The following is a 14,109-nucleotide window of genomic DNA, read 5'->3' as shown; positions in this document are numbered from 1 at the left end:
AAATGACGCGAAGAAAGCATTAGAAGCGACTGTGACCACCTTATGCCTAACGCTATATGTTTGTTCAAAATTGCGCCGTGCTCGACGACTATAGTTGTTTTTGTAGCCCGTGTACAAAAGTTCTTGTGTTACCTTCCCTCGTGAGCGCACTCCAAGTTACCCTTCAATTAGGTCGGGTCCCTTTACCGATTCCCGATGCCGTCGAACCAGGTGACGATTATGCAACGCTCTCAGTCATTTTTCCGACGGGCAAACGCAAACACGGCGACGACAACAAACACACGCACGGGCGATATAATATTAAATGGCGGCGCCCGGCCCGACTCGCGAAGCACGGGGTGGAGAGTATAACTGTATGCTCTCTGCTGGGTGTATGCATATGTAAAGAAACACACGTTACGAATGAGCACTGCAGCAAAAGAACGTTGTATTGCCAAAATGTAGTATTGTTCTCACTGCAGCAATTTAGTGCCGGAAATTTTTTTCTGACCTACAGCTACAGGGACGAGAGTATACCTCGTTCCGCTGCGAAGGGAGATCGTCGAACGTCCTTTGCAAAATACTCGGTTTACCTTCGTTTGCGTTAGGGTGGCCGTGTGACATAGAACGCATCTCCGTTGTCGTAAAGACGAGGGACTTAAACGGTGTTCGCGGGTGCTTGTATTATAACTGATGGCATCGTTTGTGTTCGAAACAATAGAAGGTGTTCCGCTCGATGTATGCCGGAAGCATGTCGAGCGCAGAGGAGTGTCATAAAGAAACTCGACAGCACGCAGAGGCGTCTTCTTTGCCAAACTCGCTAATGGGTATCCGGTTATGCTGCAACGTCTGTCCTGCTCCCACTCTTCTCCCGCAATGGGCGTGTACCTGTGGCCTGTGTCTCGGTGCGTTACACACAGTTAGCGAACAAGATGCACGGTTCGGGTGTCTTTGTCACCCGAACCCCGCACACCTATTTTATATTGATCCGGAACGGAAATATTTCCTAATCCAAGAAAGCATCTTCATTATTGCCATTGCATCTTGTTTTGCAACAGAGCAAGTAGATAATATCCCATCATTCCTCACTACGATTTTCGAACAAAAGGTCGGCTCGTGTGTGGAACCGAGGTCACGTTTTTCGCAATCACAGAGGTTTCGTTCAGCTCGTTCAATCATCTCGTTCTTGGCTAAAATGCGTTGAGACAGGTTTGCATTACGAGGAAGGTGTAGCCGCCGGCATTCATTAAGGTATACTAAATATATGGTGGCCGCATCTGTGACGTTCTGTTTTACTATAGCGCATAGACGGGAGACTGTATGTACCCCACTCAACTGATGTGGAACTTAATTTTCGTAGTGAGTATTTCGTAATCAGTCTGTCTGGTAGGCAGTACAGTTTGGTATCCCGACACTGCTAAGAACTTTCTCTCTTTCGGCCGTCGTTGACGATGAACAGACCTCGAAGCGAGCCTCACAAACGACATTTCATGGACAAGTTGGCCTGTCAAGATTGTTGCTTGTAACATTTCGTCTAGCTCCATGAACGAAAAAAAAAAAATTCAGTAAGGTCCGCTGGGCGGGCACTGACGAAAGTGTGATGCTCGTTTCCAGTAGTGAAACGAAGCCGGTTGAATCGTGAAGTGGGCGTAGTGGTGAGCTTGGGGAAACAGGTAGACAAGTGTCGATGCTGTGAACCACAAAATTATATATATCGATTTCCTAACACGCGAACCAGAACAGGCGCAGCCATCTCGTGCTTGGTGCGTCGTCGTCTTCCGGTCGAATTCTTATGGCCCGCACAAGCGCCCTATATACAAGTACTGTGGGTAAATACCACTGCGATATCCCCCGGACATGAAAGCCTCGACCAAGAACAACTTCGACGTTGAAAATGGCTACCCACCGGTGGTGACAAAGCGAGCGACTTCGTGGTTCCCATATTTATTCGATAGAATGTGAGAGGACGCTTGCATTGTCGCTGCGTCGTTGGCATCAACAGCGGGTTCTCTCTCCCATTTCCACTTCCCCCTATAGCCATTCCTGGCCCATCTGTTTACATTTGCTTACTCCCCCTTTTCCGCAAAATACTGTCGGCGTGCCTTGCTCTGTGTGAAGAAATGACTCCAATATGTCCATGTTTTCTTATTCATAAATTGGGGGATCCAAAAGCTTCGCCTCTGAGTGTTGAACGCAGTAGCGATATTCTGTTCCTAGTGCGTACAGTGTATGAAATCTCTGCGAACTTGCTATGCACCAAATACGTGGCCTTAAGGGTGCAGTAGCGTGCCTCAGTTTGTAGAGGGTGACTGACTTTAAACCATGAAGCCACGTTAATTCCATGCGCCGACGCCCGATGGCAATTTACGCTTGTACCACGCATTATTACGGCTGTATTCCATGTTGTATTGTGAAACATGTATACTCAGGTCGCGTGTGTTTGCGAGGCATGACAGTTACTTTCACTGCCTTTCCAAGCAGAGGAAGCTATTTTCACTGTATACTCACAAGCAGAGGCGCGGCTGTGTGGGGAAACACCCGCTTGGCAAGCAATCGACCAGGATTCGATTCCCACTCAGAATCTTTTATGATTTATTCTAATTGAACCTATCTCGATGTTTCGGTCACGCAAAAATGATGGTTTTTCGCTCACAACCAGCGACGCCGGAATTTCTGCCAAGGAACTCTTTAGCGCTGTCGCCTTAAAACTTGTAGCTCTACCCTCCCTGTTTTTCTTCGGCCTTTCAATCGAGGGACCAGAACAGACTTTCCTCCAGATAACACGTGTATCTCGGATAGCATTGTCTGTTCGCTAACGGTGTGCCGGCTTCCGCCTTCGACGGCGCACCTGTTTTCCGCCGGCTATATACTTCTACTCTCGGAGTTTTGATTGCGCGATTGTGTTGCCAACTGGTGTGGTTGTTAGTCGCTTGCGTTTGGTGTAGCGGTTTCTCTATCCGTGCTTTCTCTCTTTTTGATATTTAATGTCGTGTTTCGCGAAAAAACTCGATATTGAGAACCACGCGTCGTCACGTTCGCCGCAGTTCCTTCGCTCGGTGCCGAGTTGGACGTTGAGATGTAAGCTAGCGCCACCTGCGCAACTCGTTTCGGCGACTGCTTTTATAGAAGTTGAGATGGAAACCTTTCGTTATTGCACATTTCCCTTCAAGAAAGAGCAGGAAGGAGAAGAGAAAACGAAATCACTTTCTCGTTGTGTCCTTTTTTGAAAGCGCTGAAAATATTCAGTGTATCAAGCCCTCCCGTGTACATTAATCAACTCGGCGTGCGCGTACTTTGGGTGCCTCCATCGCTGCATGTATAGGAGTCATACTTTATAATCCACCCTTCAGAGTGTTTCTGAGCTGTTCGGCAAGTGTATATGACTGCATGATTTCTGATTTGGATAGTATGCCACTGTATAGAGAGCTCAGTTCGTTCCATTTCATGGCGAAGGTTGTAGGTGCGACTGACTTTCGCCTTTTCTAGCGGGCCACACATTCTCGCTAATAGCAAAGCGAGAAAAAAAAAGCATTTCGGATATTTTACATAGGTTACCAACATGCGATCAGTATGCATTCAGCGCGTGAGCAATTAGTCAAGGCAAAATAACAAATGAGCAGAAAAAAATTGTTGGGTCGTACGCATTTACGTATTAATCAGTGATGAAATAAATCTCTCTCTCTCTCTCTTGTTGGAAAGATAATAGACAAATATTTCGTTGATGTTCCGGGCCATTCTTCAGCGAAAGAGCGGTATGCACAGCGAGGGATCGGCGACGTGTGAGGTTGTGCTAGGGTTAATAATTAAGGAGAATACGAAGGCAACCTAATTTGAGAGTGAGTGAAACAACTTTATTCGGTCCACAATAGATACGAGTAAACACGCACACAAATTGTAACTTGAAATGTTACATGCAATTGTAATTGCAACAGTGTATGGAAAAAATGTTTACCTTTCGGTAGGAAATGGATTTATCGGGACAACAGGGCCAAATAGTTACCCGAAGACAGTGAATACGCACTTGTCAAAGGTCACGATACGCGCACTTGTCCCTGAAGGAGCACACCACTGCTTATCGAAATTCATTTTTTATGTCGCCCGCCTGACTGCATTGCCGTTTACATTTGCTCTTTTTTTCTCTCGCTACCAAAATCATGCCTGGATAAGGTATAGGGACACTCGAAAACGCGGCGTGTTGTAAACCGTCGGGACCTCCATCTGGGTCAGACGTCTTGCTATCGCGTAGCCGCCTCTCTCAGTCCGACCTCAACCCTGACCCCGACGTTCTCGTGTATAACGTTCCCGCGAAAGCTATAGTCTTGTTAACTTTGTCTGGGTCGGTGTTCATCCTCTTCTAACCTTATATGCAGTCATTTTGTTCTTATTAAGCACTCCTTTTTGAGCCTTCATTGGGATTTAGCCGGAATACACGAGGTCAGCTGTCTTGGTGACTGCCTCGGCTTTGTCGAGATGATAAGTTCTTCGATTTCTCGAGTTTCCGTCCGCGTGCCTTGTTTATTTGACGGCGATCGTGCAACTTCCCGCGTTGTCGTTCGAGAAATCCACCCTGCATCCTCAGGCCTGAGGAGTCTATCGGAGAAAAAGTTTCTGCTGTATAGCAGTTAGGCATTTTTATTTTATCATGTTCACGATCAAAGGGATATTTGCTGTCTCGTCCACAACAGACAACTGCACGAGGCATGCAGCGAATCGCTCTTCGGAGCACTGCAAAGTGAACAGTGCGTATTTGGGCGGTATCAGAAGAACCTAGCGCAACACTTCACATTGTGATTTCGCAAGCCAGGCTCGGTGCCGATGACACATTTTCACGTATTTCTAGATCTACAATACAACACGAAGGGAACCTAATGCGTATTTCTAGATCTGCAATACAAGAAAACACGACCGATTCGCTACAGCTTTCGCATATTATAAGCGTTCGCTTTGTTTTGTTTTCGCAAGAGTTCGGTCAGCCTAAAGTGGACAATAAAACGGTAAGTTGGGCCAGTTGGTTAAAATCCGTCGTGAACTTATTTACAGCGCAACACCAGAAAAAAACACAGGACAGGGAAGGAGCGCTGTCTTTTCTTTCTCTTTTGCTCCTTCCCTGTCCCGTGTTTTTCTGGTGTTGCGCTGGAGATGTCCACGATAAATCAGACAAAGCTCGCGATTCGTGGCCCAGCAGATATCTGTGCGGCCTCGTGGGAGCGGGCACCCTTCATCAGTCACTTCCCTCGCGGCGCTTCGTGGCATTCGCAGGTGGCTCTCCGGCTTACTCGTCCGGTTAGTTCGCCCCGTCTTCGTTCTAAATAAGCTGAACATAAGCTGTATGCTATACTCGGAAACATTTTGGCGCGCCCACGATAGACGCGAAAACGAAAGGCGAGAAGGCAGATGGGCGCTATAGTAATTTCGTAACTATGTAACTCTGTACGCTATAATAATTAAAAGTGGTCCATAATGGAGCTGTGTATTTTTGGAGCTGTTGTGGGTGTGACAAGTTGGTTAAGCGCCCTCATAGCACCTATCCTCGCTGGGACGACCTTCGCCAACTCACGTTGACGCTTGGACAGTAGCTTACACGTGCCCGCTTCGATATGGCTCGAAATGCAACCTGACCATTGTCGCTGAAATCGACTATCCATCCGTGGACCATGGTTGCCCGTAATTATGATGTACACATCAACGTCGATTGCCCTGCAACGCGGGAACATATGCTGGCAGATAAACCGGTCGTGTCCGATCCCATGACTGGTCAAGCTGGGCGGTACCATTTGTTGTGTTGGTTGAGGATTTGTGCGCAAGTTCGCCCAGTGTAGTCCGCAAGTTCTTTATTTGTTCATTTCTCCGACCTTTACGCATTAGCGAAAAGTAAAATGCAGCCTCAGAGATAGCGCGTTGATGCCAACTCGGAGGCCACGGGTAAGAAATACGTGGATGTCTGCGTCCACCACCCTGTACTTCCGTGCGCCATCTTCCACTGGCGTAGCCGGATAAGGCGAAGGAGGGGGGGGGGGGGCTAAAACCACTTCGAAAATTTTCAATTTTGTATGTCTATCACGCGCACCCAAACGAAAGTACGCACGGACGTACATAAAATCGCGCCTGTGTTGTGTGTCCTCTTCACATCTCCAATCGGTGCTATTTTCTCGTCGACATAAATTATATGTTACGCGCATGCACCCCACCAAGCAAACTTCCTGGGCGCTCACAATTTGTTGCCGAGCCTTCGTGCGCGGTCATTGAAGTATTAATTACACAACCTTCTTTCTCCACGTCCGGATGACAAAGTGGGCAGTTGACGGCGTGCTACAAGAGCAGTCTGCGTATGTGTGCAGGCCGTGGCCGCACCTAAAAATACATCGCCGTGGAAAAGCCGCACGCCGGGGCACAAGTGTGTGGCGCGTTAATTGTGCTGTTCCCACCTCGCCGTACACGACCCTTTCCATCCTTTTTTCGTCTGTTGATCAAAATGTGCCCTCATGAACGCTCGTTGTGGTTCCCATTTGTGCGAATGGGTGCACGTGCAGGGAAGGGGGGGGGGGGGGGTGCGCGTGATACGTTGCCGAGTCATATAGTTTGCTGATTGATTTGATTGATTTGTGTGGTTTAACGTCCCAAAACCACTATATGATTATGAGAGACGCCGTAGTGGAGGGCTAGGGCCCGGAAATTTCGACCACCTGGGGTTCTTTAACGTGCACCCAAATCTGAGCCCACGGGCCTACGACATTTCCGCCTCCATCGGAAATGCAGCCGCCACAGCCGGGATTTGCTCCCGCGACCTGCGGGTCAGCAGCCGAGTACCTTAGCCACTAGACCACCGTGGCGGGGCAGTCATATAGTTTGCGAGAGGTGAGATCTCGCACATTAAGATTTCTCTATATTTGGCGCGAAACACCTCATGGAGTCTCGGCTTGTCGGCGTCTCCTGTCGTTCATCATAAAAGCGGGTATGCGCCGCGGCTGAATACCACTACTCCTTGAAGGTTTACTAAAAATAACGAAGGTAACACTTAGCCAAACAAATGGCCGACGACGTTAGCGGAGCAGTAGCACCCTTCCCTAGATCCCTTATGCAGGGAACGAAAATGGGGCGTGTAGGGATAAAGAAGAAGAGGCATTCTAGGGCGACCTGCATTCCGCTGCAGCCTGCGGAGTGGGAACACCCTTCCCTACATGTACGGTTTCAGTGTTGTCACCACTCATCAAAAGAATCTTTCTCAAAACGCTTCGCCCCTTCCGAGGTTTCACGTTAGTGGAGCTCAATCACCCCAGATGTCTCGCCCCTCGCCATTTTTTTTGTCTTGGTATTTGATAAGCGCTATCCTTCTGGGGTAGGTATGTGGTTTAATTTACTTTAAAAAAGGAATGAAATGAGACACAGCATACACGAAAGCGTCGTTTCACTATAGAGGCGCGTGAAAGAGCGCACGTAGTTGCATGGAGGCATCCGCGACACGAGCCCCCCGCTCTTTTCATCGCGACTCGCATGGCGTCCTGCGAATAAAGGCGCCGTCGCGCTCTTGTGAAACGCCGCTTCCTCTTCAGAAATGCTCCGCCGCGATATGGCGACAAGTGGACGTGTCCCTCGTCGTCGCTTTCGGAAGGGACCGGCGGTGCCATACTTCCTGTTCGGACGGAATTGTGGGCGATGCGCTTCGGTTTTCGCCGCGCCCCGATTACAAGACGCGGCGTGGTTATTGTTGGCAGAGGGGCCAGTTCCACTTGGACTTCTTTTTTGGCCGCTTACTCGCGTTTAAAACTTTCCAGTCGCTTGTCGCGTTTTTTTTTTTTGGGGGGGGGGGGGGGCTTGCATTTTCCCGACAGACATACAGACAGACAGCAACGAACTTTATCAAATCCTGAGGTGTTGGAGAGAGGGAAGGAGTCCCTCTAAGTTAATTTATTGATTGTTAAGTTTACCACCAGTACGTTTGTCGTCCACCAAGAGCGCGTTCGTCGATGACTTGTGTAGTTGAGTGTGGAGGTCAAAGAATCAAGAGTGACCCATGCGATGACAAACATGTGCGTTCAACCGAATCGAGTGTATACCCTCGAGACAGTGTTTTGTCGCGCATGTTTCAGCTGTTCAGAATAGTTAAAAGTAATTTTTTCAACTTCCTTTCGTATTTGAGTGAATTTTTATTATAAAAAATTGAGTGATTGAAAAATTAATTGAATTTCCGCTTCCTTGGAACTTCTCTTGTGATGATTATTCGCCTATTAGCCCGGTAGCATTTTGCAATGCTGCTACACTCCACGTGGTTGTATAAGTAGCGGGAAAGTAGTTGTAGTGGCTGTAACCTTTCTGTCGCCTTCTGCGCGTGGGTGCGAGTGTAAGACCGTAAATCGGATCCAGACCGTCTTGTACACAGTGTGAGCGTGCGTAGAAGGGAGGGCCGTTCGTGTATACCGAGACGTCTGGGCGGAGACGGGGTCAATCGCTCTTCTCGCCGTCCTCTTTCGGGATTTATCGCTTCCGTCGCCACTCTTGAGAAAAAAAAAGGTCCCCGTGTTCTGAAGCGTGTGTACGAGAGAACGCATTGCTGACCCTGCAACTCCTGCACCCATAAAAAAAAACTATATATAATACGAACGAGTTCTTACCGTTGTTTCTTGCCTTGGAGAGCATGTTAGTGAAATAAAGTCCGCGAAGTCTTATTTGACCTACAACATGATTCGGTTCGCGGCGACTTAACATCTGAATAATCGGTTGTTTTTATGATAGTAGTATCTATGCTAGTATACATATGATAGTATTAGCGGACATTACCTGCGGCTGCTAGCACGACCCGGTAGTTGAAAGGATGGAAGAGAAAACATAATCAGGTGGCGACACATGTTAGCTCTAGCGTGGCATAGTCGCTCGTTGCCAGGGCATAACAAGAAGTCTTTTAGATGCGGAGCATCTTATACTCGCGCCTTGTAGTGCGCCGTCCGCACCGCTTCTCGAACATTCGACAGCTGACGCGCGCGCATGCGCCGTCGCGCCGTCGCCCACTCTTCCACCATCTGTGCATCCCTTCCTCCTCTACACACCGCGCGCGCTTCACTCCTCCACCATCTGTGCACCCTTCCTCCTCTACACACCGCGTTCGACATCTACAATTCTTCTGATTCTCCAGTGGACGCGCATGTGGCGTCGCGCTTCGAGAACATTCAACAGCTGACAGTGCATGCGCCGTCGTGCTGTATATATACTCAAGGTCGGCGCTCGCTCGCTCAGTTGCCGCTCGTCGGTTGGTTTGTACGGCGCGTCGACGTCCAAGGTCGCGGTGAAATGAATTCCAACGAATCCACAAACACAATGATCGACGTCCCTTCGACCAGCGCCGCCCTTTCGCATACGTGTGTACGTGTTCACTCATTTAACACCCCCTCCTACAACCACGTTAACCAATTTAGCCATCGACCCAAGTAAGTCGCAATTTAACACCACATTTCACAACCACGTTAACCAATTTAGCCATCGACCCAAGTAAGTCGCACTTTAGCACCCCGTTAACCAATTATATGGTCCGCATCCTCCTCAGTGTTCCCCCGAGGGAAGCTGCGGGCAATTTTTTTTTAGGGTGGTGGGGGACTCAACGATAGTTTATACTCGTTTATGTGTGCGTTCGTATGTGCGCGTGTATATGAAAATATGCAAAATTGAAAATGCTCGGGGTGTTTGAACCGCCGCCCCTTTCCCTTACTGGCTACGCCAGTGGCGTACCCCTCTAAGAGGGCAGTGCACTTTTATTAGGTGCGGTGTTATGCGACATATTGCTACATGTGCTCCGATGGATGTGGATCGAGTCGCTGCCTGGTCTTCGCAGTCTTTTTTTTTGTTTTGTTTATTTTTCGCTTTCTCTTTTGCGACATAGTCGCTGTTTGCTCTCCAAGAGAGCAATGCACTTTCATTAAATACCACGTTATGCGACATAATGTGGTTTTATACGCGTTCAACTTTTGCTGGTATGGCTTTGCAGAGGAGGGCAAGCAAATTGGCCCTGCAAATCCCACGAGCGCATGTTTTTCGATTCTCCCCGCTCACAATTCGAACGTGTTCGTTGACAGCTGTGCATTTGGACGGGTGCTATTACTGTTCTGTGGCTCGTTTTATACGAAGTTTGAGAATTCTCGCGCGGAAAACATTTAATAACGTATTAGCAGATAGCTCATCATTTCGTTCGCTATGGAATCTGCTGCGCAGGGATTGTAGCGTGCTACAAATGAGTCCCACTGGGGAACACTGTTTGTTCGAATTATCGGGTCTTTCATTCTGGGTGTGCAAACACGTCGTACCCAAGAAGGAAGTGAGCTCGCACACAACAACAACAGGTGACTTCCTACCTGTGTTCGCATCTTTCAGAATGAATACCTAACCATTAGCTGTGTTATTCCAAGCTTTACCAGGTCATACCCCATCTTAAAAAGACAGCTTAATGACAAGCTTGAAGCTCGCACGGTGCACGCAACACAAACACGCGGTGGCAAAAGCGCAGTAAATGCGTGGTATTCATTGATATGTGGGCTCTAACGTCCCAAAACTACCGTTTGGTTATGAGAGATGCCGTATAATGGAGGGCTCTGGAAATTTCTACCTCCTGGGGTTCTTTAACGTGCACCCAAATCTGAGCACATGGGCCTACAGCATTTTCACCTTCATCGAAAATGCAGCCGCCGCAGCCGGGATTCGAACCCGCGACCTGCGGGTCAGCAGCCGAGTACCTTTCACTAGACCACCGCGGTGGGGCCAGGAAATGCGTGGTATACCAGCAAACGACACAATCCAGCAAGTGACGTGATGACATAGGTGGCACCACTCTATGTCCTCGAGTAACGAGCTTCATGTGCGCGCGTCTCCGTGTTTTTGGGTGGTAAGCCTTTGACCCACCACTTGCCGCCGGCCGCTAAAACACAATGTTGCCAGTCCCGGTTTCCATGGCAACAAGCGCCATGTCGGTTCTTGCGGCCAGGCGTTCTTGCTCCGCCGCACTGCACCAGCTGCATGTTGGCGCGGGTTTGCAAGCTGCGGTATGAGCTGCGTTTGAATGCACCGTAGACGTAGATTCCGCTACGACACTATCCTCGCGCTAAACGCACCTACAATAAGAACTTTGAAGTGTAAATGCCAGGATGCTGCGTGCCGCAATGCAAAGCCACCTGGAGACTTTCCCGACTTGCTCTAGCCAACGGAAACGCTTGATTACACAAATGAAGCGAGCTTGCTTGGATCCGACTACTTCTCCCCGTGTTTGTGAGGTGAGTACCCGTTGTATTACGAGTTGGTTGAGTATATCGCCGCACATTTCGTGAAATGGCTGACGTAGCCGTGTGACGAAAAGCAGTTTGAGATAACTAAACACGACAACGTGCCCAGTATAGAAACGAATCAGGCTTCGTTCGTCTACGCCGGGCCATGCGAGCGAAAGCTGGTTGAGTATGCTTGTTTTATCCTCGTAGTCGAAGCGCAGTTCACCAAACGAATGATGTGACTAGTCGAATGTGTGGTCCTGCATGCATTCACCATCTGCGCTTTATCAGTTTCCGAAGCCGTCGCCGCATTCGTCGCGGAAAACGCCAGGCCCGTAAACCATCTGTACAGACGCTCGCGTTCGCGTCTTCCTTTGCTGGCAGTTGTTCGCGTTCCTGCCGTTTCACTTCGGTCGCTGAGGAAGGGCGTTTGGATAGGTATAGACAGACGAGCCTGTAGACTCTTGTAGTCTTGCACAGTTGCAACACAACTAAATTTTGTTCGGCTTGCCATGGGGTATTCGTTCTTCCCTTCAATGACACGCGCAACCACACCTACATTCGCTCAATAATAATTGCAAAAAGGATTTCTCTTTAATAAAATAGAATGCGACACATTTACTGTTCGTGTCCGTCCGTCCTTCTGTCCGTCTGTCGGTGCTGAACGGTGCAGTATATCTGCACTAAGCAAGTCGGTTGTTGGCCCATAACTCAAGTATGCCCTATGTGGTGCATCGTTATTTGTGTCGTCCTTTTGTTTCATAACCAGCCACACAGATGATTTGATACGGCGTAAACTCAGTTTTTATTCAGTACTTGTAGAGAAAATGTGTATGGACTCCGTATATGTGGTCGGCGCCGTGTATGACTTTTCGCCTTTTTGGTCTATTGTAGGCCCGCTGCGAAGACACAAGCTTCCAGCATAGGAGGCAGGACGGTTTGAAAAAATTAAGGCCAGATGCCGTTTGGATGCTGTTTGCAATAAAATCTGACCTCGCAAAACTTGGTTTGTCCCTTGTTGCCCCCTTTGCTTTTCTTCTAGCCTAATATACAGGCTTGTGGTGAAAATGGGTGGGTTGGAGTAATATGATTCAGTGCCCTACTAATTTCTGGCAATGCTTACAGCTTTTAGGGCTTTTAAGCAGTACATTGTACAGATTCGTTGGCAGGAACCAAACTTGCTGCAGGAAATTATTTTACGGAGAAAAGCAATGTTTACGTTATGAGAAACAGGCTAGCGGAGTTATGCGGTTTACAGAGAACATCGCGAGCTACCCCGTTGTTTGATCTGCCTTCCCTGTCGTTATGGGTACCGTCATGTAAACATCACGGTTTCGAGCCTTGCACTAGAAGGACTTTGAGACGTCTGCAGTGCTAAGGTGAATTTGCTTCAGGAATGCCGCGCATGACATAGAAGTCCGTTTGCAGTGACATCTAGGTTCTCCCCCTCGTAAATATAGGCTCCCTAAATACCTTCCGTCAATGCGGTGGGCCTACCAGGTGGGAGAAACGAGAAACGAACTGCTCTAAAAGTATTTTATACAAACTCTAGTCGCGTACATGTCTTTCCTGTTCTACAAAGCCATGGCTAGCTTCAGAAGACAACCCTTCAGCCTTCAGAGCTTGCTATATATATATATATATATATATATATATATATATATATATATATATATATATATATATATATATATATATATATATATATATATATATCCCTTTTTCGTTGAAACCCATGCTGCCTTCAATGTAAATGAGCGACCGCTCAGAACCAACATGGCGGCCCGTCAAGTATGGCGGCCGTTTCAGCCAGTTGTAAGCAGCCATGATCGAAGTTGTCACCAGTCTAAAACACGGAAGACGCGCGCACATGAAGGTTCCCTATCCTCGAGGCCAATATGCCCAGTTGAGGGCATATTGGCCTCGAGGGCGTCCCTATTTTTGTTTGGGCGTTTTTTTTGTTGAGGGCGTCCCTATTTGCCTTCATCATCTGGAAATACGGGGCGGAGAAGGTAACCCGCGACACCTCGAACGCGCTTATTACCAAGCGCATGTTTCAAGCCTCGGTTTCTGTTAGGTATACCCTCCGAATCATGTACCAAGTATCTGTTCGGTTGTCTTGATCTTTGTGACGGTGGCTTGTGCCTTCCCGTCGCTCTGAAGCAGTAGACCGGGAAGCCTAATTTGCTGTGTTGGTTTGATGGCCATTTAGCGGATGGCGATAGCCACGTCAGGCGGCGGCTTCTCCTTGGGTTTTCCCGGTTGGATCATGAGCAGCTGAGTCCACACGACTTGGCGTATACTCGTGCACAGTCGTCGCCTCCCGCGGCAAGGCTTCCTCCGCCCTGCTGGCATCGGTCTGGCCGTCCACAGCATGATGTCGTCGGCGTAGAACGCGTGGTCCACACCATCGAGTTGCTTGAGCAGGTTGGGCAGGGGCAGTAGGGCCAGATTGAAAAGCAGGGGCGACAGGACCGATTCCTGAGAGGTGCCCTGATCGCCGAGCTCGACAGGGTCCGACTTCTCCTCCCACATCCTGATGGTCACCGTTCGGTCTGACAGAAAGTCGTTCTCTTGCGGCCACACCGTGATCTTGTTCGGATTCTGTGCTACACACTCGCGTGCGACACGTTGTCAAACGCTCGTTCCAGGCCGAGGCCGAGTTGCGTGCCTCGCTGCCTGCTTGACGACCAGCTGGTGGAGTTGGATCATCATAAGAGCAATGACAGTGATAGGCTTCGCCTTCCAGTCGTCTTGGTCGAATGCCTTGGGGGGACCCTGTGAAATTTTTTGTTTCGACATTGCCCCACGAGTGCCCCTGTGGTTTTGCATATCTGTAACTAAAACAGGGAGGGTTGGTTGATGTCCGTGATTTTGGCGTGATTTCTTT

General features: G+C 48.7%; 1 protein-coding gene across 11 annotated transcripts in view; it reads left to right on the top strand.

Annotated features, from left to right (window-relative positions):
- The window catches only part of shot (dystonin-like protein short stop), a 710,700-nt gene that overhangs the window by 23,432 nt on the left and 673,159 nt on the right, over nt 1–14,109 (top strand). The window lies entirely within an intron of this gene.

This window comes from Rhipicephalus microplus, chromosome 9 (genome assembly GCF_043290135.1).
Source record: "Rhipicephalus microplus isolate Deutch F79 chromosome 9, USDA_Rmic, whole genome shotgun sequence".
NCBI classification, from domain to species: Eukaryota; Metazoa; Arthropoda; class Arachnida; order Ixodida; family Ixodidae; genus Rhipicephalus; species Rhipicephalus microplus.
The sequence above is the reverse complement of the archived record's forward strand: the minus strand, read 5'-3'. Positions and strand labels throughout refer to the sequence as shown.